The sequence below is a fragment of the Cupressus sempervirens genome, chromosome 2, assembly GCF_028749045.1.
Source record: "Cupressus sempervirens isolate cs-2001-9-10 chromosome 2, ASM2874904v1, whole genome shotgun sequence".
In the NCBI taxonomy this organism is placed as follows: domain Eukaryota; kingdom Viridiplantae; phylum Streptophyta; class Pinopsida; order Cupressales; family Cupressaceae; genus Cupressus; species Cupressus sempervirens.
The window spans coordinates 603,440,272-603,466,837 of NC_143119.1; the positions used below are offsets into that span (position 1 = coordinate 603,440,272).

The 26,566-nt window shown below is 36.9% G+C and overlaps 1 protein-coding gene across 2 annotated transcripts in view; it reads right to left on the minus strand.

Moving 5' to 3' along the window:
- LOC149574841 (diacylglycerol kinase 4-like) overlaps positions 1–26,566 on the minus strand; it is a 313,933-nt gene that overhangs the window by 96,134 nt on the left and 191,233 nt on the right. The gene's annotated exons all lie outside the window — the stretch shown is intronic.

Genomic DNA, 26,566 nt, shown 5'->3' on the forward strand with positions numbered 1-26,566 from the left:
CCTCATCCGAAAGTGATGAATCATCAAACAAGAGCAGCAGTAAGAATGAATCCAATAAGAAGGTGCAAGCCCTCCCAAAAGATGTGGAAAGGACGATCGAATTTAAAATGATGAAGGGGAGCACGAGACAAAGTGTTAAAGGAGAGATGTGGTGCATAGAGTGCAAGGAGAGCGGCCACACAAAGGGGTCATGCCCAAAGTAAGCATTTTGCGACACTTGTCAAGCGATTGATCCTTCCACTTAGGAATGCCCATACAATATGAAGACGAGAAGCCAACAGATGCTCTTCAAATGGGAGAAACCGTCCACTTCCAAAGCACCCAACCTGAGACAACAAAATAATAATGTATCACCCGACAGATTCCATAATAGAAGCCGAATACAATACCATACAAAGGGATGACCACTGATTCAATGTTAGGCATGCAGCCAGTGGGGTCACTTTGCTTGACATTGTATAAAGAGCAACACACCACAAAAGTTGTGTCGATGGTGTGACCTGAGAGATCATGAAGATGCTAATTGTTTGAATCCTGACATGAACAAAATTCAAAATGATAGAAATTTAGATCTATAGCAAATGTTTTAACCACCGTCCAGTCTACTACAAGAATATAATAGTATGTGATAGGCATAGATTAACTGTAGTGACAGGAAGGTTAGTCATGAGTTCTATCACAGTTAGAATTTTCATTAGTCTGCAAATGAACGTTTACATTTCTAACATCACAATGATATGTAGAAAATAATGCAGTGACAAGAACCTTGTATGGAAACAAACTTACTACAAATATTGATAACATTCAAGTTCAAAATGCTGCCTATATCAAACAATTAAAATATCTATCATGCAGCTTCAAAGGTCGTGCGGATCCTAATTGGAAGTTTAATGACTATTGATTTTGTTGAGAACTTGTGCCATATATGAAATATTTTTGAAAAAGAATAATGGTGTCAACATCTTAGTTTATATAGAATTGATTAATAAGATGGTTATTTTTTCTTTGAGAAGACAATGGCTATGCAAAAGAAATGAGCCTCACAGGTAACAAATCAATAAGGAAGTCAGATTTTTATAATTGGAGAAATTGATCTCTCAGAGATCAAATATAATCAAGTTTTAATGTTAACTATAGGAAAGCTTTACTGATTTCTAGTTATCATTTTTTGATCAAAATACTGTTGGTTCTATAAGACAAAAAAATGAAATATATTGTTGCCTGAAGAGTATTTAACACTATTTATCATCACCATATTGGTTTTGAAAGTGAACTGATTTTGTTTTGGATAACAAATTTTTAGAACCGATAACTCTGTTTAACCCGATTTCTAACAGAAGCTTGATCAGTTTTGGAAACTATCAATTGGGAAAATAGTATCTTAAGCCAAGGACTGAATCATCAGCTAAGTACGAATCAAAAAGGGGATGATATCACATGAAGAATTTTAGAAAACAAGATGGGGTGGATCATAACTAATGAAAAATTCTGATAGGGAGATGGAATCCACTCTCCTCTTAGGATTATAAATCCCAACTCCTCTCTGATTTCTGCCTTGACTTGATGAGGCTAAGAGATGAAGGAAAACAATGGTATGAAATGATGAACAAAAAAAAAGGAATATCAACATGGGAGTGGAATCCACACTAGAGTCGGGATTCCCTATCTCGATTCACTCCCAAATTCTGCCCATATTCAGTGAACAATTAGATCAGATCGATGGGAGTTGAGAAGGGATTCCAAGGCATAAGTTAATAGATTGGGGTATACTTTTTCACTCCAATAAAAGTCAGCCAATTTGGACATAAAGGGAAAGTAATTTAAAAGTGTTTCTAGCCAAACTCAATGCAAGTTGGCCCAAATAAATGACCAAGAATTTAAAGCTATCAATAAGGGTGCACAAATATAACACAGGCAAACTTCCAAACAAATCATCAGGCAGAGAAACTTTGTGTTATGCAACTTCCTTCTGCATATGATGGACTGGAATTTGTAAAATCACTACGTCTGCATCTATGCTCTGTGGGGCTGGCAGATACAGAGATGACTAAATTCAAACTGGAGAGCAATGACTGGGTTATGGCAGACTCAATGAACTTTTGTTTCCTCCTTGATGTAACGCTTTCAATTAATACCAAGGGTTCCTTCTGAAGATTAAATAAAGTCACGACATGTACCGAACAGGCTTTCCACTCATGGCCTAGAAAGAGAGACAATTTGACATTCTCAGAATCAAGTTGAGACAAGCAAGTATTTTCTCAATGCTCTACAGACGTTATTATATGTTTCCTTTTATCTGTAGACACATGGTCTTTTAATACAGAGTTATTAGTTCCATCTGAAACAATTTTGTACGAAATCAGAGATAGAACTACAAGAGAATTTTACTGGTTGAACTACCAAGGCATGGGGGTCTGATATATCAGCTCACATTTAAATAAGGGAAAATCAATTCATAATTCTGGATACAGTAATAAACAGTGATCTGGGAGAGTCAAATGCTCAAATCATGGCACTTGTTTATCAACTGAATGCAAATTGATTGATTGCCTCTCATTGGACTTATAATGATTGAAAACTCTATGAAATGGAGTAAGAAGGAATTTTACATTAGAGGGAGGAATAATAATCAATGTTCCATTCCCATTGTTTGACAAATACTTATATGGAGGCATTTTCCGATTTATTACATGCGGACCTTTATTGGAGCAACTTGTAGCAAGGATGTTGATTTGTAGATAAGTATTTATTATCCATAAGTATAACATTTATCTACACATTGTAGTCTCTCTCTTATTTGTATTTCTATAAGAGATATTTACCTTGATTTTGTGTCTTTGAGGGTATTCTTGCAAGAAAATAAGAATGATACATTAGACAACCTAGCAAATATTGTGGAGGACTTAATCATATGATAATAGCTCCAAAGTGGTTTTGGGTCGAGGATTCATTAGTCATATGTTGATCATGCTAGATAAAGTGAGGCTATTAGAGCAAGATACGTTCGATGATTGGGATTATGAGTATACTTCTATAAAAAGAGGGAGCCTGAAATTTTATTAGAGGCAACCTTCGACAAAGAGAGGGAGCAAATAGAGGATATGTTTTAATTAACCTGAGGGAGTTTAACATCTAACACTTCATTAGAGGTAACTTTGAACGAGGAGCTCACAAGTCGATATCAGATTCAAAGGGAGTTTTGACACCTTATTGGAAGTAACCTTGACAAAGAGGTCAAAAGTATCGTGTTACTTCGTGAAGAAGTTCCACTTGCAATCCCTACCTCTATTAGAGATAATTTTGAGGTTAAAACCTTATTCTCTGATATGCTTCATGGTGGATGTCATGACAAGACCGCATGATAGTATCTATGGTGACTTCATGTAAACTTTTGATGTCATGTGTGTATGGGCCTGCCCCCTGCGTACATCATGAGGAAGTGACGACTTCCAAATGATTATCACTTGTATTTGCATAAGTTATTGGAAGGTGATGATCTTACAATAACTTAAATCTTGATATACTTCTAATATAAATGTTGAAACAGATCATGATGGAATATATCTTGTAAATCAAAAACTAAGTAATAGATGTCATTTAATTAATGGTCTATGAGTTGTTTGTATAGAAATATCATAGGTACTTGGTGAATGTCATGTGACATGATATTTAGGAGGCCATTACCTTATTTTTGAGTACTTGGTGAATATCATGTGTTGATATTTTGTAGGCCATTACTCATAGCATTTGGTGAATATCATGTGTTGATATTTTGGATGCCAATACTCATGATATCAAAATGGTGGAGATCTTCTGATCAAAGATATCCTTTAAATTTTTCATTCCTAATATTACCAATGGTATAATATCTATCATGTGTATATCCTCCCTAGCTAAGACGGAGTGTTGATGATTTGTAGCTTCTATTGGATAAAACCTATGAGACTAAAATATTGAAGATATATTTATCTTAAATGAGATATAATGTAAATGTGTGTGTGTGTGTGCATGTCTAAATTATTGTTAGGAGAAATTTATATATATGTGTGTGTTGTTGCATAATCAATTATTATTATGTTAATTTCACCTTAATGAATAGACATGTCTCTCTTTTTGCCTCATTCCCAAATATAAATGCAAGAGAGATTGCCGACTTTGAAACATGTATAAATCGCATGCAGTATTATTTTATTTGCATCAATCATCTAACTTTAACAGATGATCTGCAAAGAAAGAAAAGGATCTCACAATCTCAACTCCACATCCCATGGAGGTTCACATGCCAACAACTCTCCCAAACTAAACACCTATATCAGATGAATCCCCTAATTCACCTTTAAGCTTAGTTGTGGATGAATTCTCCACCGAATATCCACCTATTGAAGATGATCAGCATGACTATGAGAATGTATTTGATAAATATTTTGTCAATTCCCACTTCCTCAACCTAGCCAATGACACTAATTGATGTCACTTCAGCTCAGTTCGAGCAATTCATGACTAAGGTTACACATAGTAGTCCTGCACCCATGGCGATTACAACAGAAACACCTGCAATAGTCACAACTGTCATGCAGGACAATCCAGTACGGACCATGGTGACTACTACTAAAATTGGTAATTCTTCTTTAAGTCTTCCTCCATGGCTGAGCACAATTACACAAAAGAGGAACAAGGAAGAAATCCCACTAGAAGAGTTTGATAGGCAAATCATCAGAACAATGGCTTCTCAAAATAAAAAAGCTAAAATTGTTTCTCGAATTGTAGTTGATGCATGTCATGTCTCCAAATTTTAATGTAATAATTTAATTTAATTAGTTAATTAATTGATCCAAAAGTGTTCATTATATAATAAACGAACCTTTAATTAGTTACTTTCATTAATAAATATGGGGCCCAAGTTAATAATATTTGTATTTGTGGTTTTGATTGATTTATGTATATCTTGGACCCATCTTTTATTTTATTTGTAGGTGTTTCCGTGTCGGCGTTACTTGTAAACCCTCAGGAACTTTGGCCGTAGGGGTATTTATGACCAGAGGTAGGTAGTTCTTTAGTATGCGATTTGGATTACGTTTTTCTTTATACTGTGAATTCCAGTTGGGATTCTCTGTTGTTCGGCATTTCGAAAGTGAAAGATCTTCCCTACTTGGCTATTCTGGTTTCAATGGGATTCAACCCTCACCTATTCCAATCTTGTATTACTTCGCTCGGCTCTAGCAAGTTCGAGCATCATCTATAGAAATTCTTGTTCCATTCTGGCGGATCACTTGCAAACATTCTCTATGTTTGATAAATTGTTATTATTGGTGGAATCATTGTGATTGCAAATACATATAACTATGCACTTAGTCAAGTGTTGGCAAACTCGTGATGTGACAACTCCAAACCGAACATCTCCTCTTGTCAGCATTGAATGCCCTTTTCGCCATCTCTACCCTCACCATATGACATATCAATATCACTGTACTGGCCCCAACATTTGTTCTCCCACCGTACAGACCTCCATATAGGTATTTCATTCACCTCACAGCCAAACTTGGCTACCGTACAACCATCTCCCCACAACTAGACTTGGCTACCGTATGGTCATCTACTAAACATTGTACTGACTAACGTCACACCCGTCGTACAGCTCATTACCATCACCTACGGAACATTCTTTGTCTCCTCCTCTACATACAATCAATCATGCACATCCTCCACCTTACAACACACACAATTGGCCACCTGAGCAATTGGAGATCTTCCCTCCAGATCCTCACCTTCAGACGTAATTGACTCTTGGCAAATCAGGAACATTACAGTGTTATCAAAGCAATTGCCTTTGGGTCGAAATTGCTTCTGGTAGAAATACCAAGAGAGATCTAAACTTGTGCTCGCAAGCCACCAAGCAAGCTTCTTGTTTCCCAAGCCCACACTCAACTACTAGCTCTACTCTTAATTCACAACTCTTGATTCCTTCCTGAAACTCTACTACAACTGACTCCTACAACACTACCCAACCCCTCCTTTTATACTTGCATAGCCACGAGTCAGCCTATTACAAATAAAATCATCTAGAATCCACATAAACACAATATGCCTTAGTCGGCTTACAACAATCATTAAATGCACATAGGAAAAAGAATCAAGACCCAAAATAGCTCCTCACATATTCCATAAGTGATCCATGTCACAAATTAAATATCCAAGTTGCCTGATCAAAATCTCTAAGGAACACCCAATCGATGCATTAGAGCACTGCGCAATAGTAGCAACCACTATAATGTTCCCCATCTTTTTAGCCTCTTAATGGAGTTCTTAGCCTTTACATTCTTCGAAGGCTAAGTGAAGGAATAAGGAGAAATTGATTAAATTAATTTCTTATTATTACATCCCAATTTTTGCCCTAAAATTTTAACTCATTTTAGCCGGTAAACCAAAAACTATTTCTTCATGTTCATGTGAATTTGAGTTAGTTCATTATAGCCGTTGTTATAACATGTTAGTTATAGTCGTTACTTATCTCTTCATGTTCATGTGAAATTGAATTAGTTAATTATAGCCGTTGTATCAATTGAGTTCGCTAATTATAGCCATTGTATCGATCTAATTATCATACGAAATTGAGTTAGTTAATTCTAGCCGTTGAATTAATTTATTCATGTTCATGTGAAATAGAGTCAGTTAATTGTAGCCGTTGTACATATATGATGAACTAGTCAATTATTATAATATTGATGAAATTTCTAACGGTCACTTGTTGACTTTAATTAACAATTTATAAATCTTGATTTGATATCTTGGTGATAATGTTGTTATGAATGATTACAGGATGAAGACTACAGAAAGAGAGGGGAAGCATTACGGAACGAGGTCATCAGAAGGGGATGGTCATAAGGTTCAGTTATCAGAAGTGACAGGTTTGACCTAAAACCATCCTGGCAAGGTTATTAGGACTTGGTGACATAATGTCATGGTGGAACGGCATGAGCTATAAGTAAAAACAATACAAAATAAACATTAGTTCTTACCTTTAAGAAATTATCAAATAATAATATCATTTAAATATTATTTTATTCTCTCAATTTTGATCATAGGTAAATAATAATAAAGTGGCACCATTACATTAAAAATATTAATCCAACGATGCCACCTTACCAATACCCACCTATAAACTTAATCAAGAAAATAAAACAAATATAAATGATATTAATTATTTAAAAACTCTTCATCTTCTTTTCTTTCAATTTCCCCTCCTTTTTATTTCTTCCTTTTAGCCGATTTGATAAAGAATTCGATGATGATCTTGTAACCGATGGAAGCCAAAAGGTTTGGCTCGTTTCTTTATTATGAAACCATCAAACGTATCTTGGCATTCACCTTGCCTTCAGCATCCCTTTCTTATAATCCTAGTCTGGTTGTCACATTCTAAACTTCGAATTCTTAAAAACAGTGTTTATTGAGCCAACAAAACGTTGTTCTGATATTCCTTGAAACATCATCATATGCTGTGGATATCTAACATGAATCTCAAAGCTAGATAGGTAGACTCATCCAAGTGTTGGCCCTTTCAGATTGCAGCGACAGAGAGTCACATAAGGTTTTGATTATACTATTTTCCATTACCAACATGATTGATGAGTTAGTTGTAGAATCCAGACCAATGCAAATATAAATATATTTTGTTAAAGTTATATGCAACTATATCAATTTCCTCATGTATTAGAAAATACGAGCTGTGAAGAAGTCATACGTATTTCATATTCAATCTGCCTTTTATTTAATAGTGTTATAAGATAATGGTTGAAGCCGATTGTCATTTTTTTTTCCAAGTTCGTTATAATTTTTCAAGATCAATCGACTGCCATAGTAATTTTCCAATTTAAATCTGTTTATCATTATAGTATCCGAATGTGCAATATTCTGTAAAACTTCCTTGAAATGTTTTTCTTCTCTGATAAAAATTATTATACAATCTGAAATAAAGTTTATAACTGAGGTGAAATACTATACCAGAGTACCAAGGAATTCACCAGGTTGAGAGCCAGAAAATGGTGAAGAAGGTAAAAGGTATAACAAAGAACTTAATGTGATGGCACCAAGGAATCACCGGCTAGATGGCTTGATTATGGTGAGGAGGTGTAGATGAACCTGTAAAAACAAGAATGATATCAGAGCCAAATAAATAAATAATAATGCAAGCGATAGCAATGTCTCGCTCATTAACTCTCAACTAATTAGACACATGATGGCACTGGCTTGACTGTCTCCTACAAACCTCCTCTGATGCACTGTCTAAAGGAGTATCCTCAAAGTTACTAGTCTCTAGAGTATTACCATCCATATCCTGTGAATCAACTCCAAAGCTCATATCAACATATGGAGTATCAAAAACTGTAGCACTGATGTCTAACTCCTCTGTACCAAAAGAAACTGCCAAGGAAACTAAGTCTTCAAAACTACCCACTGCATCCTCCTGGATGTCATCAATGCCAATATGATCTTGGGACTCATCTGTACACACTACCAAATATGAAAGATCATCAACACATTCCAGCAAGTATGGTCGACTGGATATATGAACAAAGCCCAACACCGGTGTATAAAAACTAATACCAGCATCGGACAAGCTGCTGGCACAAGAAAAGACAACACCGTGCAATCTGCTAATCAAATCCATGATAGCACCCAAACAAACATTGCTACCAAAAAGTGTTAAAGATCTCTAGTCAACTGAATCTCAAATGCCAATATAACAATCTCGAGTCCATATCTGTAAACTAGAATCAGCTGGTAACTCAAGAAAACTCCTCACCTGAGTAATATGACCAATACCAACTAACTCCACATAACTTTCATGATGAGATAATGAAGTCACAATACTGTCTTTGTTCACTTTCAGCTGGCTGGACAAATCGTGTGAAGTACTACCAGCCTCAACCTCATGTGTTGAAGCATCTAATTGTGCCTGGTACTCTTTCTCAACAAAGTCATGAATGCTCAATGTCTGCTCATCTCTACCAGGTATCTCACCATCATGCACAACAACATCCTCATAATCATCATCTGAACCCACTACGCTGTAGTCACTACCTGTTGTAACTATATCATCCTGAATACCTGTGATATCACCCTTTAACAACCTTTATACAATAGTCTCAATTTGAGTATCAAGTTGACTATTACTATCAATCTGCGTAATATCCTTTCTCACTACCTCCTGTGGCGAAGTAGAATTTGAGACCTCTGCCTGGCTATAAGCTAGTTTCTCAAACTCCTCATGCAAGTTCTTGGTAATTGTGCCATCTGCCCTGTGAGAAAATCTGCCAAATAGAAATCTGGTCAACTTATCCACCTTAGCTGGGTTGGACAACATGTCATTCATCATACGGTGGTGCTCAACCAACTGTTTAGACATGTCATGGCTTATTTTCCTAAGTTTATCTTGAATGTCTAAATAACCATCCTTTCTATTGTTCTGACTCTGAATATCAATTGTCCAAGATCGTGTCCTCTGAGACTCTGTACTATACCTGTCCATTCTGGATAAAATAGAGTGCAACCCCAATAGGTTATAACTTCTTCAAACACCAAGAACTAACATGCAATTGATTAGAAGTAGCATGCAACTATAGATTTTGACATGCAGCTGATTAGAAGCAACATGCAACCACCAAATTCACCAAGAACTAACATGCAAATGATTAGAAGCAACATGCAACCATAAATTATGACATGCAAGATTTGGGTAGTTGTCAAAACTGACATGCAAACTTCTACAAACCCTCAGGCTGGCAAAATCATAGCTCTGATACCACTGAAATGTCCCTTTTCTGATTTTTTATGATATTTCAAGCCTCAAATCAGATCTTTAAAATCAAACAACCAATATTTCAAAGATCGACCAATTTCTCAATAAACCCCAAATCGGGTATGCCAAAAATAGTGCCAAAAGCTTCACAGCTTCACCTATTATTAATAAATCTGAAAGTGAACATTTTTACAGAAATTTGAGCAGCATAACAGCCTATAAAATGACATTTCCAGATTTGTATAACATGCACAAAATAGTTGCCAAATGGAGGACAAAAACAATGCTCATCGGGCTCTCGAAAATAGCACAAAATAGCCCGGAATCACCACAAAAGCTTAATAATCTATCACAAAAGTATAATCATATCCAAATACATAGATTCAGCTCTATTTTAACATCTAAAAGTCTGAAATACAGTAGCAACCCAAACTGATATGAAATACTCAACTGGAAACACCAAACTCTTACAAAAAACACACCCGAAAACCCACAAATCTGCACTGTTCAGCACAAAGGCAGACTCTGCATGAGCATGCACATGGAATGGCTTAAAACTCTCGTCCTTAGCCTTCCTGGAAACCTACAAACTCTCGTTCTTCGATCTCCTTCTTCACAGGTTTGGCAGCCTCTGAAGAAAAACAAAGCAATGCGCAAAAATCAAGTTCTGGAATGAGCCCAAAATGCCTCCAAACTCCTTAAAAGACGGCATAACCCTAATTCACATCCAAGAGGGGTTAATAAAACATATTTTAATAATAATTTTCATTTATTAGTCCATTAGCTTCCAAAGATTATCCCCTTTTTCCGAAACTTCACCTTTTTGGGCTTGCCTGCCTTAGAAAAGATTATTATTTTTAATTATTTGAAAAGGGGACATGACACATGTTCTTTAAACCTGTAAGTTTAGTTATTTCCTTTCAAGTTTAAATCTCAATTATTTAAAAGATAGATATTACGTTAAAGTGGTTAAATGATCTTACGTAAATAGATTTGAATTTCCATTCTAGAGCAACTATTAATTAGTTTTTGGTTGAAGTTTAGAAATAGTTAAACAATTACCTTCAGCTGAACAAATAAATTGTTGATGTTATATTTTTATTTTTAACAAATCAGAATTGTAATTAGATTTATTTTTAGTTAATATAGCCATTGGAAAATCTTAGTCATGAGAATAAGAGTTGGAAATCAGTTAGATTAGGATTAAAATTAGTTGGTCAAAATACTTATGTTACACTTATAAAGTTATTATATTAATTAAAATTAAAAAGTGACTTTATATTTAATTAATTTAATTAAAAGTGACTAAAATGAAAGGATCTTCTAGAAGGAGGAATTAAATATTATTTTATTTCTTCTAGAAGGAGATCTATCTATTGGAGGAAAAGAATAAATAGGGAGGGCAGCCTCATTGTTGAGCATTGAAAGTGTTGCTTTCTACTCTTCCAGATAACTTGTGTAGCCAAGGGCTTTTGCAGTTGCTACATTGATCATTGAGAATGAACACTCCGATTGATTTGCATAATTGAGGTGGTGAAATATCTTCTGAAGGGTTGCGGTTGTTGGAGAAGACAAATCAGGTTTTTCATTGTGCCGAATTTCTGGCCTAGGGTCAGATTTGTGGAGTAAGGAATAGGCTGGATATTGCTACAATAACTCTGCTGCTATAGGAACTCTGCCATAGTATCGCTTCTATAGTACCATTGCTACAATGTCGTTGCTACAGTAACTTGCTACAGTGTCATCACAAAAATAACCTGCTATAGTAATTCGCTACAGTGTCATTGCTACTACAGGAACTTGCTATAGTAAAAATCCAAATTCCCTTGAGCAGTTTTCCAGGTTCCTATATATTTCATTTGAATAGATTTGAATATTGTAGGGCATGTAGAGATCATTTGTAATCTAATTTATATGAATTTAGAAGATCATTTGTAATCTGATTTATATCAGAGTTTTACATCAGAATTGTTGCCCTAATGTCTTATTGATGTAGGTGCATATTTTCTCATTTATAGTCAATGCTCTGTGTTTCAAAAAAATACAAAAACATTTGTTGTTGGTTGTTTGGAGTTTTGCAAGCGTATCAATTAAACTTTGGCATTTAGAAAGAAATCAGACTTTAGATCTGTAATATATATATATATATATATATATATATCCCTTGTGTGCAAAGTGTTTGACAAAATTCTCAAGTTAGCAATCAGTAAATAAAAATCAGAATTGCACAAGATATTATAGTGGTATAAGAGCTTGCTTGCAGAGTCTTTGACGAAATGTCAAACAACTGAATTAGAGAAGAATTTGGTGTTTCACGAAGTTATAATTGGTTGGGGTTATTACATTGGTATTAGAGCTTGTTTGCAAAGTGTTTGACGAAATGTCAAACAACTGAATTAGAGAAGAATTTGGTGTTTCACAAAGTTATAACTAGTTGGGGTTATTACAACCACCGAAAATGCCAAGTATACACCAAGCATATTGAGAAAGCACGTCCACCAAGCTCCCTATTCACCGAGCATGAGTTCCACCAAGTAGATCATCAACCGAGCACCAATATAACTAAGTTCCTTTAGTCACCGAGTTCCTCGAGTGAAACTACAACAGAGAACTACCCCAGTAGTGACCAAGCATCACCTCCTTCCAGCCGAGTTCTCTAACTCCAAGATCAAAACTGCTCCAACATGCAGAATTCCCAACTACCCCAAGATGCTCGTGCATCAGACACCCTAGGTTTTTGGGATTCAACACATAAACCACGGATTGCTTCTTCACATAGATGTCTTCCAAGTCCTAAACTTATACACTTTTCTTTGTTCCGCTTCTACAAATCCCTTCCTAAACAGACAACTTCACATCTATCCTCAGTATACCACAAGCTTGTTTTCTAAACTGATCTCTACCCTTTTTAGAATGATTCAACTCAACTTGCCTACCAAAACTTAGGTTCTTCGAACCGAGTTCTGCATTCTACTAAGGAAACAGGGAAAGCTTTCTACTACCCTTCTCACCACTAAACACATTCTTGACACAATCATGCATTGCCTTGCAATCATACTGCCAAGGTCTACCAAGTAACATGTGACAACTAATCATGTCCACAATATCACACAACACCTGATCCACATACTGCCCAATCTGAAAATAAACAAGACAGTGCTTCCTCAAAGAATTTTCATCTTGCAACCAATTGATCCTACAAGGACAAGGATGTCTCATTGTCTTCAAATCAAGTTTTTGAAGCATCTCCTCAACAACTAGGTTGTCAGTACTACCACTATCCACAATCACATTCCAGCAATTACCTTCAAACTTGCATCAAGTCCTAAACAAATTCCTTCTCTGACAAGGTTCCAATGCCTTCTTACCAAACAATACTCACCAAACCAACAAGTTACCTTCCACCTAGGGCTCATTCATCGAGTCCTCATTTTCATTCATTATAGCAGCTCTTCTATCACTTACCTTTATGTTAAGATGAGAACATTCAAAATATCTATGTCCTTCTTCACCACAATTATAACAAGTACCTTTAAATCCACCTCTACCTGTCCTTCTCCTTGGTTCAATAGGTTTTGATACATCTTCAGCAATCGGTTTATCCTTCATCGAGATTTCCTACTTCTCCTTCCCTCGACAATTACCTTGACGTCTTGTCTTCAACTTATCTTTTTCCTTCAAAGCATCATGATAAGCATCCTCAATCGAATCAACCTTTGACATGCCAATCTCATCCTCAGTATTTAATCTCAAACCATTAATATATCTAACCACCTTTTCCTTAGAAAGTTCTCTATGCCCAGACCAAATTGTTAACTTGTAATACTCCACAGTGTAATCGTTCACAATCACATCCTTCTACTTATGATTCTACAATCTCATAAATAACTCAAGTTCATAATCAATAGCAATGAGCTTGGCCTTAAATTTTTCACCATCAATCTCCACTGACATATTTTTAGTTCACCTTCTTCTCTATCTCTCTGCAATTCTTTCCACCATAAAGAAATATGTCCTTTCAACTTAATCTGTGCCAACCTCACTCTAAGCAGATCTCCAATATCCAATCACTCAAAGTAGTCTTCCAACACCCTAATCCAATCAATCAAGTCTTTGGGATTCAAAGTACTTGAGAAATTAGAAACATCCATCTTATGCTTTACTTTCAACCGAGTTGAAAATCTATCCAACTGACCAAATCTATCTTCCAAAGATCTCTCCACCCGATTGGTTTTGTCCTCTCCACTAGATCAAGCAGCCTCAAAGTTTTCAGCAACTTCCTCACAACCATTTTTGTACCCATGTTCCTCGATACACCAGCTATAGCTCTCATAATCTCAACGACCATATCATTCTTCATCAACTCCATCTCAAATCTGAAATCTGAACTAAACTTCTATGAAATCTTAGTTTCCACCACATCGTAGAGAGCTATAATCATCCTAGGGTCCAATCTTCTTGATGGCATCTTACAAGTTCTTCGAAAACCCTCTAAAACAAATCCTACCCGAGCACCTTATGACAAACTCGAGTTGCTTGGAAGTCAAACCACAACCTTCGACCTCGTACAAACAACAAAGAAGGGTTTCATAAGTCCAGGAACATGGATCTGCAATAAGAATCGCATGGAATCTCTATAACCGCACTCTTAACAATCACCAACCAAATCAACCCTTCGCTTTGATACCACCTGATGTAATGCAAGGCCAAGTGAACCCCCAGTGGAGGTGACCAAACCCCCAGCAAATAACCACACAATAGAAAATTGAACAATAACACAGGTCTAATAGAAAATGAACTTCATTATTCATCAACAATTGATTATATGCAATGTGCAAAGCTATAAAAATTTCTCAATTATGACCAAATATAAAGCAATTACATTAACAATTATGTAAGATCTCGCAAGATCCAAAACAACCCTAGCTAGCCCAAATCTATAACATCCCAACAATCTGGAAGAAACACCAAGGGAGATTTAAACTTGTGCTTGCAAGCCACCAAGCAACCTGTAATAACCACCCCTTTTTTTGTTTTTTGAGGAGACTTGCAAACTACTAAGCATTATCAATTAGAGTGTTATTTTCAACATGGCATTATGACAAACACTTTAGCAACATACAACAATAAATATGCATACAACAATAAATATGCAAAGTCTAGATCCTCTGTATTTGCTTATAAAATATTGATTTTGCAATAGAAATGTTTGCATACAATTGCCTCATAGGCTTCAGAAAATATTCAGACTGATATTTAACAATTACAATGCCTAAAATCAATAGTATGATGGAAGGAACCTGGAAGCAGTGATTTGAAGATAAAATGATAGCGTCCCAACTTTTAACCGGCAAGAGTGGGCAAGAAAACTCAATGCAAAATTGTTCATGCACTGTACCAGCACTATTCATGGCACTGTAACAATTTCACTATTCATGCGCACTATAACAAAATAGTGTTCACGCGTACTGTAGCACAAATAATATTCACATGCACTGTAGCAAAAACACTATTCACGCGCACTATAGCAAAATCACTAGTCACGGGCACTGTAGCAATAAAAACTATTCAAGGTTGCATAACTTGAACTTCTAGGCTCTTAAATCATGTGTGAAATCACCAATAAATCCCACTGTGTTTCTTGAAAGAAAACACTCGATAATCCTCCTAACTGTGTCTTTCAACAACGAAGAGAATGCTAGCAAAGAGGGGTTTCGTCCTCCAAGCTCAACAATTAGATTTCCCACGAATCCAATAGCATAATAATAATATCATCCAAGCATGCCTCAACTCATTCCAGCCAAGAGAATATAAATTCCTCAAGGAAGTCGACTTCATTTGCATAAGCAATGTGGGATAAATGGGAACACCTTTTTAAAACAACTTTATAATAAAGTGACTTAATTGATAAGTCTTTTATTTAATTATCATGTTATAATAAGTAAATTAACTTCGGTATTAAAATCATATAAGAGTCGAACTCAAAATACCATGTATGATAGCTCGTCAAGAACTCAACCAAATCCACCAAGCTGAACATTGGAAGTTTCCATATCACTTGACTCCCATTGACTTACTAAAAATAGTAACTCCTAAAAATACTGCCAAATGATCTCCCCAATCACTTCATTAGCCTACGGAAGCTCCTATCATAGGCTAATCTACTGACCCTGATGGTCACATTAAGTAGGGGACATTACAATCTGCCCCCCTTGAAATTGCTTCTCCTTAATCAATCTCAGTTCTTGATGCTGCAATACCTACTCTTTTTCCCAAGTAGCATCCTCCTTTGGCAGGTTTCTCCACTTAACCAAGTATTCCCTAACTACCTTGTTCCTAAGAGTCCTCTCTCTGGTATCCAAAATAGCTTCAGGGACCAACACAAGCTTACCCTCCTCATCCAACGGTGGCAAATCTAGAGAAGGCACAATTCGTTGACTGATGACTTTCTTAAATCTCGACACATGAAATACATTGTGCACCCGACTGCCCTTTGGAAGCTCAAGCTCATAGGCAGCTTCTCCCACTATGCGAATCACCCTGTAGGGACCATAAAAATCTAGGCTTCAGCTTCTCTACTCTGCTCCTCTTGAGCAATGACTGTCTAGATGGTTGTAGCCTTAAATACACCATATCCCCTACCTTAAAACTACGCTCTACCCTATGCTGATCTGCATACAACTTCTGCTGATTTTGAGCTCGTTGTATGTTCTTGAGTGCTCTAAAGATATACTGAGTATCCTGTAATAGGTCTTTGACTTTGGGCACTCAGTTGTTCCCCAAAACTAAATCTGTGAAGCTGGGTGCTTCATACCCATATAATGGCATAAATGGAGTCATCCTAATGGTCATGTGATATGCGGTAGTGTAAAAATACTCCCTCATGTATAACCACTTGACCCACGCTCTAAACTGCACAGTCACATAGTTCTGCAAATAGCCTTCGACCCATTTGTTTACTATTTCTGTTTGCCCATCTGTCTGAGGGTGGTAACTCGTACTAGGTGTAAGATCTATACAGCACAGCCTGCACAACTCCTGCCAAAAGGCACTCATGAACTTGCTATCCCTATCACTAACAATAAATCTTGGTATCCCATGCAACCTAAAGACCTCTCTGAAGAATAAATCTGCAACTTGTGTTGCTAAATAAACAGAAGGAATAGCGAAGAAGTGAGCGAACTTTGTTAATCTGTCTATCACCACATAAATACAATCTCTTCCCTACACTCGTGGTAAACCAGTAATGAAGTCCATATAAATACTTTCCCATTTCCTGTCCAGAATGGGCAAGGGTTGTAGTAAACTTGCAGGAAATGTGTACTCTCCCTTATTCAACTGACAAACTGCACACTCCCTGACATACTTCTAAACAACATCCTTGAGCCCTCTCCATGAGAACTGCTCTTAGATCTGCCTATAAGTCTTGAAGACCCCTGGATGCCCAGCTATAAGTGCATCATGAAATGCCCTCAGAATCTCCTCTCTAAACTGTGATGTAGGGATCAAATAAACCCTGTCCTAAAATCTGATCAACCCATCGTACACCACATACCTGTCATCCTGAATGGTGCCCGCAACTATCCCAGAAGCCCAATCATCTCCTGCATACTTTGCTACAATCCGATCTCTCCAATCTCCTGAAACCTCTGCCAGAGCACATAAGTGAGGTCTCCAAGATAAAGCATCAACCACCACATTTTTCTTACCTTTGACAAACTCTATGTGAAAGTCATAAGCTTGCAATTTGGTAACCCATTTCTGTTGCCGGTCATTAAGATCACGCTGGCCCATGAAGTATACAATTGTGATCAGTCTTGATCACAAAATGCCCATCTACCATATAAGATCGGAATTTGGCCAATGCATGCATTATGGCTCCTTAATTGCCTTCTCTATCTCATCCTTGTGTTTCTTAAGATGGCAATAGGGGGTGATCATGGCTGGTTTGGCTCCCTCCTCGAGCTCAATAACATGCTCTATTCCCCTATCAGAAGGAACCCTATGTGAAATATCGTGAAATACTTTGGCATGCCTATTGAGTATCTCTTGGATATCTAGTGGATGACTCTTTACCTGTGGCTCCTATGGATCTAGCATTATGGAACATTATGCTGCCCACTCTATGTCATTATGCCAAAAAAGTCTCTGCATTTTCCTTAGAGAGACTACTCTGCAACTCCCATCCGAAAGTACTCTAAGTACAACAGTTCTTCCCTCATACTGGAATCTCATCTCCAAATTTGCTAGGTTGACTGTGAACTCAACTAGCGAGGCCATCCACTTCATGTCGAGGATGACATCATAGTCTCCCATGTCTACTACATAGAACTCATCCTCCAACTCATAGCCATCTCCAAACCTAATGTGAAGATTAGATATCTTCCAAGTGCATAATAATTTGTCACTATTAGCTACCATGACTCTAAACCCAACATGCTCCTCTGTCTGTAAAGCTCTCATGGCTACCATTCGTGCATCTATGAAGTTGTGTAGCCCTGATGTTAATGAGAGAAATCACTGTTTGCCCTTGGATAGTACCCCTGACCCTAAATGTGATCGCCTTTTGAGCCCCCGTCAATCGTGCAAACAACCTATCATCATTAGGAATGTCGTTCTCCTCTAGAGTGCTACTCTCATCCGAGTAAGAGTGCTTATCCTCCCCCTCTGACTTTGACTCCTCCACTGAGAAATACTCCATTTGATTTGCCTTAGCCTTGAGAAGGAACCTATGAGATAAATCCCAAGGTTCTCTGCAATGAAAACATAGCTTCTTCCTCAACTCATTCAGGGTGTCATTGTCCAACTTATCTTCGGCTAAGCATCCTTGTGAAAAGATTTTTTGTCCTTGACCTTATCCTTCTTCATATGTGAATCCCTATGCTGAAATCTGCTCTTAAAAGAAGAAGGTGCTAAGTCACAAGCCTTCTTAGTGGTCTCCTATAATGTATTTGGCTCATGCCCTTTGACCCAATCCCTCAAGGGATCTAAGAGTCCATTCATAAAGAGCACTACTAATATCCTCTCTGAGATATCTGTAACCAACACAACTAACCTTTGAAATTCACTAATGTATGTCTCAACTGATCCCCACTGCTTGAGTTGTGCCAACTATTTAAACTGTAACTTGGGATCTTTGGTATCAAATCTCTCTATGAGTCCCTCAGTGAACTCCTCATAAGATGTGATCTGATTATGCCCTAAGGTTACCATACCATAGTGCCACCACTCATGTACTGGACCAACCAAATCAATAGCCGCATACTTGATAGCCTCCTCCTCAAGAATCGGATTCACTTGGAAGTGCGAATCAACCTTCTACACCCAAGCTTGTGGAGTCATCTTCCCTGAAGCATCATAATAAGGTAAAGAAAGTTTTTCAACTTTCTTTTTCAGCTCAAAGTTTTGATTCCTCCCTTCTGCTCTAGGCATGTGTCTCATCCTTACGTCCATGTAATCTCTGAGGGAAATATCCGCCTAAAACTCCAGTCCACTGGCCTTCCAATCCCACTTGAACTGCTCTTGTAACTCGGTAATTTGCAGTTCGTTTACTGGTTGAACCCGATCTTTGGGTGGAAAGGTGGGTGGAAGAGGTCTCAAGCTCGCTATCCGAGCTAGGTGTGCAACATATCTAAAATTATCAACCTCATTCCCATTGTTTCCATGTACATTATGATTACCATTAATATTATTCTTAGGACCAATATTGTTGCCTCGGGCTCCATTATTATCATGGCCCCCATTTCCATTGTTTGCATCACCCAAATTAATATTTACGACCATCTGTCTAGCTATAAACTGCAACATCATATCCATTCGCCTGTTCTGCTCCTGTTGCATACGCAGTCCCTCCTCTAACGTACCTAGTAACCGTTTGAACATTACCTCCTCCTGATCTAGACCAACATTTTTGCCTCCGCCTAGTCCTGTATTCTTGTCATCTTGTTCACCCATACTGTTGTCTTGTTCAAACAATATCTCTTCTGTGTCTGTATGACTGGATTCTATGTCCACCTGCACGGATGAACTAGACTGCTTGCTGTGTGAGTCCGAATCTTTGTTGTCTTGCTCTAGTATGATAAAAGTAAATGGCCTCTGTCGCATGCTCAAACATACATTCTTAACCTGTTTTATTTTTTACTTTAGCATTTTGACATTTCATCAAACACTTTTCCCTCTATCCGGCCGTTCCAAATTCCTTGTAAGGCTTCCACAGGATGGCAGGACTTAAAGCTCTCATACCACTGAAATAACCACCCTTTTTTTGTTTTTTGAGGAGACTTGCAAACTACTAAGTATTATCAATTAAAGTGTTGTTTTCTACATGACATTTTAACAAAACACTTAGCAACATACAACAATATATATGCAAAGTCTAGAACCTTTGTATTTGCTGATAAAATATTGATTTTGCAATTGAAATGCTTACATACAATTGCCTTATAGGCTATAACAAATATTCAGATTGGTATTTAACAATTACAATGCCTAAAATCAATAGTATGATGGAATGAACTTGGATGTAGTGATCTGCAGATGAAATGACAGTGTCCCAACTTTTAACTAGCAAGAGTGGGCAAGAAAACTCAATGCAACACTGTAGCAGCATTATTCACGATACTATAGCAATTTCACTATTCATGTGCACTATAGCAAAACATTGTTCACATGCGCTGTAGCAAAAACACTATTCATGCGCACTATAGTGTAAACATTGTTCACGCGCACTGTAGCAAAAACACTTCATGCGCACTGTAGCAAAATCACTATTCACGAGCATTGTAGCAAAAAACACTATCCACAACTGCATAACCTGAATTTATCGGCTCTTAAATCATGTGTAAAATCACCAATAAATCCCATTGTGTTTCCTGAATAAAAACACCTGATAATCCTCCTAACTGTGTCTTTCAACAGCGAAGAGAATGCTAGCAAAGAGGGGTTTTGTCCTCCAAACTCAACAATTAGATTTCCTAGAAATCCAATAGCATAATAATAATATCATCCAAGCATGCCTCAACTCATTCCATCCAAGAGAATATAAAGTCCTCAAGGAAGTCGACTTCATTTGCATAAGCAATGTGGGATAAATGGGAAACACCTTTTTTAAAAAAACATTATAATAAAGTGACTTAATTCATAAGTCTTTTATTTAATTATCACTTTATAATAAAGTAAATTAACTTCGACATTAAAATCATATAAGATTCGTACTCCAAATACCATGTATGATAGCTCGTCAAAAAGAGCTCAACCAAACCACCAAGTCGAACACTAGAAATTTCCATATCACTTAATTCGCATTGACTTAGTAAAAGTAGTAACTCCTAAAAATACTACTAAATGAGCTTCCTAATCACTTCATTAGCCTACGGAAGCTCCTATCATAGGCTAATATATTGACCCTGATGGTCACATTAAGTAGAGGACATTGCACAACCTTCTTATTTCGCAAGCCCGCACTCAACTACTTGCTCTAATCTCAATTTGCAACTCCAAATTCCTTCTTGAATCCCTGCTACTATTATTGACTCCTACAACACTACCCAACCCCTCATTTTATGATTGCACGGCCACAAGTCGGCCTATTACAAATAGAAGCATCTATAAGCCAAACAAACACAATATGGCTTAGTCGACTTACAACAATCATTAAATGCACATAGGAGAAAGAACCAAGACCCAAAATAGTGCCTCACACATCCCACAAGTGATCCACATCGTGATCACACGCAACACAAATTAAATACCCAAGTTAGCTCATCAAAATCTCCTAGAAACACCTAGTTGGTGCATTAAACCACTGAGCAAGCACGTCCACCGAGCTCCCTATTCACCAAGCACGAATTCCATCGACCAGATCATCAACTAAGGCACCACCATCATAACCAAGTTCCTTCAAACACCAAGTTCCTCGGGTGAAACTACAACCAAGAACTACCCCAGTAGTAATTGAGCATCACCTCCTTTCACCCGAGTTCTCTAACTCCAAGATCAAAACCAGTCCAACATGCAGGATCAGTGAATGTTACATCAATCTATCATGCAAAGTTATCACTGAAAAAAAATGAACTCAAGAAAGAAGAAGACATCATGATAGGATTTACTAAAGCAATTCGCTTACAAGTAGAAGCAGTTGACTTCAATATCAATGTGATGAATACATTTGCAAGTTGGAAGTGTTCATTGGATGATCTTCAAAGCAAGATAGAGGTTTGTAGGAAACAGTTTTCTAAGGTAGCAAGCACATTTTGAAAGATCACAATGGTTACACAATATACCGGTGAACTAGATGCTACAATTGTACACAAGTCACTACGAATGTTTGGAGAGCTAGTTGAGATTATGTGAACACTTCAAAAATTTCATATGCTTTAAAGTAGAATGACAATAGAAAGATTACGTGTAAAAAGCGATTATGTTGTAAGTACAAGATAACATGAACCTGTACAATCCACTAATGTAGTCAACCTACAATCACATTAGGCATGCAACTTTGAATAGGTCAAATTACTTACTTAGAAGTTTGATAAAGATTAAGTCAAGGTGGTTGAGGATTTCCCCTTTTCCCTCCAACTTTCTCTTTCTTATTTTCCTATATAAAGAAGAGAGCTCATTGTAAATAATCATCTTTTGTTTTATACATGAAGGCTAGGCTCGTAAGTTGAAAACTTTGTATTTCTTAATACAAATTTCTGAATTGAATAAAGAAGCAAGTTTTCCCAAACTTTGTGTTGTGAGACTTGGAATTGATCACTGCTTTCTTATGTTGCATTAACCAATTTATCTTTGTTCTATTTTATCATCATCTTTGTGAACAATCGAGCATTTGATTCTGTTCTTGAAGCCTTTGAGTTTCTGGAAACAAGATTGCTCTAATTTAGCAGTGTGTTAGTGAACAGATTGTCCTTTAAAGAAATACACGGAAATTTGACCCTGAAAACCCAAGTGAGAGGACAAACTAATACCAACAGTTGGATAGGTTATCGTGGATTGATAACCTTCCTCTGAATTTTTATCGGGTACAGCTCCCCGTGCAAGATTTACAATGAATTAAATGTAGGTGCTTTTACCAAAAAGCACGAAAGGATATCTAACATCTACCTGTAAACACAAAGTAGATGTGAAACCTAAGAACTAAAAAAAAAGGAAACAGAATAAAACAGATTACACAAAGTTAACCTGTTGTACACTGCACTACGAAGGATAAAAGTCAAAGAACAATCTCCATTCTCCTGAGGAAATACAAATCAAAGCTTCCAGAAGATCCTGATATCAAATGCATAAAGAAAATAGCACATCTGATGCACTTAAAGAAAACTGAAAGTTACAGCAACATAACCATCAGTGGAAAGAAAACTACGTAGACTCAAAGTTCTAATTTGCAGATATCTTTCAAACCTCCCCTCTTTAAGATGTAAAAGACTACAAAGATCCTATTACACATGCATTAGAAAATGAAAACCATCTCCCCTACATTACATTTCAAAATCAAAATCCCCTTTAATCACTAACACAAAGTCTAGCAAATAAAGCTCTCTTCTGCTACAGCTTCAAACTCTGTATTCTTTCCCTCAGGATCAAAAAATCTTCCCACCTACTAACAGCACACAGTCTGTAGCTGCTGGAAGAAAAAGTGGACCTCAGAAGATGAAACTGTTCTGTCAAAATTTCCTCCTTCCTTACTTGAAGCCCAAAGTCTGCAGTTTTGGAATTTGGAAGAATTCGGAACCCCCTAACACTATATTCACAGCCTCTGTCCTGCTGTAGCCCAAAGTCTATCAGCCAAAATTCAGAAAACTGGAACCCCTTGCTTTGTCTGCCAGTGGCTTATTTAAACTTTCTCCTTCCCGTGACTTTTCAATTGCATAACTGATTCTTGAATAAAAAACCTTTATGATTTCCATTTTCTGTTTTATATTGCTAAAAACATCCTCTCATATTCCTACGAATACAAGGCCTTTATAATATATGCATGAACAGGTGGCATTTTCAAATTTTGAAAAGAAAAGCGTGACATTTTTAAGCTCAAATAATAACCTCCATGCGTTATTATTTACTAACACCACATTTCTCGTGATAGATGTCCAAGGTAGATATAAAAGTTGGTAATGTTTAAACATTGTCCATTTCTCTTAACTTATCTGTCAAAACCACCTATGATTTCAATAAAATATCAGAGTATCAAAACTAGTTATTAATGTATCTGTCGCCATTCTTTGACTATTGCTCGTGTTTTATTAGACTCACTGCCTTTTTCAATTCAACTCATCAAACACTTTTGATTCCTCTAATTTGATCCTGATTTTAGTGAAGAGGGCATAGATTAGAATATCTATCATGCCTATGTGAGGCTCAGCTTGTGATATGTTTACATTGGTTGGCACAAAGATAGATGTCATCACGAGGCTCCACCGCTATCCACATTCTTTTAAGATTGTGAAGAAATAGAGTGCACATCACATACAAATACTTCTTCCTCTGTTTGGGACAGACAGTCAGGTTAGCCTCTGTGGTTACGTTGTTCTGTCAGATTGAAGTTCAAAGCAAATCCCACTAATTTCCAAATAAAATGGTTTCACATTAGGATTGCTATCATGGGGGTCGATATAAAGTTTCCACAAGCCTGCTTCGATCGATGAGAAAAATCATCATTTCACCAAATGAATCCCATGCATTCCTCGCATTTGGAGTATAACAAAGCTCAGGCTAACACCCTTGACATTAGCGTTAAGATACTTTTATCAACACATTGCCAATGCTTAGAATATTGAATCAAATTATTATGTCACATCACTATAATTCTTTGCGGGTTCTTTTGCTCCTTTCACCTTCTCCTTTGGCTGATTATGATAACAATAGAGAGCCATCCCTTTCTTATGAGCATGCGTTAACAGTCGCAAGAGACAACCTTTGCTGATATAAGATGAGGAATGGGCTGAGAGTAGCTAGCAGACTTATATACATCTTTCCATATGTCGAGACTCGATGAGGATGCAAAAATCCTCGTGGCTTCTAAGCTTCTCTCCATTACTTTGATGCTTCACTCAATCGATTATGGTAAGGAATTTCTGTTACAAGAGAGTCTTCAAACTTTTAGTGCACAAGAATAGGAAGGCCTTTGCTATGTTCATCAACAAATCCGATCATTTCCATATGGTTCTGAGTGCTCATTTTGATCCTTCACCGCGGCCTCTTCCCATTTGACCGGTGTTCAACAGAATATGAAAGCATGAATGTTTGGGCATAGGTCATGATGAAGATTTTATCCCCACTTTAACATAATGTGCCGCCTCTCGTTGAGTTGATTCCCCAAATAGCCACGGGCCCGCATATATATATTTGAATATATGACTTCATCATGCTAATCTCTATACTCACACCCTATGTTTTTTTTTCCTTGAGAATTTGAATTATGAGCATAAGATGTGGATAATCGAGTTCATTCGGGCTTCACAACATCTCTATTCCATTGTCAAATATGAATGATTAAGGTTCATTCATTCATTAGATGCATTCAGATTATGCATTGGGATTGTCGGCTTACACCTGTCATGCTTGAATGACACTAGGCTTTAGTACATACACCGGCCACCACAATTACAGTGTGAATGTTCGATGTGTAGGGATTGTACTGGAATATGTATTTAAGAATTTTGCATTCCAGGCCTTAAACTTTGTGAGCTGACCAACTTCAATTCTGAACTGGGAAATGAATCCTTGAAACCAAGCCATTAAATCATACATGTGAACTTCTCGGAATAGACCATGAACCTGCAAGACAATCCACTCCAAGCCATTTTGACTATTGAACTATTAAACTGATTTGGACTGCTTTGAACCTGACTCTGAACATCATCTTAATCTGCACCCTTGCACTTTCTTGAAGTCACGGGACTAACAAACTGAACCTGGCAAATGCATTGAGACAGATTTCTGAACTTTTCTAACCGTTCCACATTTTTGAACTGAACTGCTTTGAACTGTCGAACTACTTTGAACTATTTCGAACTTTAGTTCGAAGTGGTTCAAAGAGGTTCAACCTCTGAAACTGAAAGTTTAAAAACTGAGACCACCTTGGGTACTAACACAGTGGCTGCATGTACTAAGAGTTAAAAGACTGATTTAATTCTTAGTATATCATTTCAAATTGAATAATTGATAAAAGACTTTGTGCCTAGTTAGTTATTCACCTCTAATTCAAAAAGGATTGATCGTTGGAGACTTTGGGTTCTTATTATCAATCACATAGAGTAAGCTGACACTGTTATCTTAAAGTTGTTCTAATGTCAACTCCTAAGCCACCAGTATTATCGTAGCAGTAGATACCTTTTGTTAATTTATAAATAGTAGTTGTTAGCACAAAATCATTCATGAAAAAAGAGAAATTGATTCAAAGAACCAAACATTTGAATTCCAGTTAGTTTTCTGTTGTAGCCACCTATGATAAGAACGGCCTCCCCTATTGCTGAGTGGAGAGATAAATCTCACTACATAGTTGTCTAAAGTTACCATTTCGTAAGTTGTACTTTTAGTGACTTACAAAGAATTTAGCTAACACATGCCCAACTATCCTAAAATCTATATGACTCATTAGAACTTTTCGAAATCCAGAGAAATTAAGACAATACACCTAATAGATAGGGTCATTAAATCCATTGTAAATTGTTCATTTTCAAATTGGAGTAGATGATTCGTTTGTGAAAAGTCGAATAGAAACCTGTAAATAAAACCAACTAAATACAAATAAGAAAAATTGAAGACTGTACT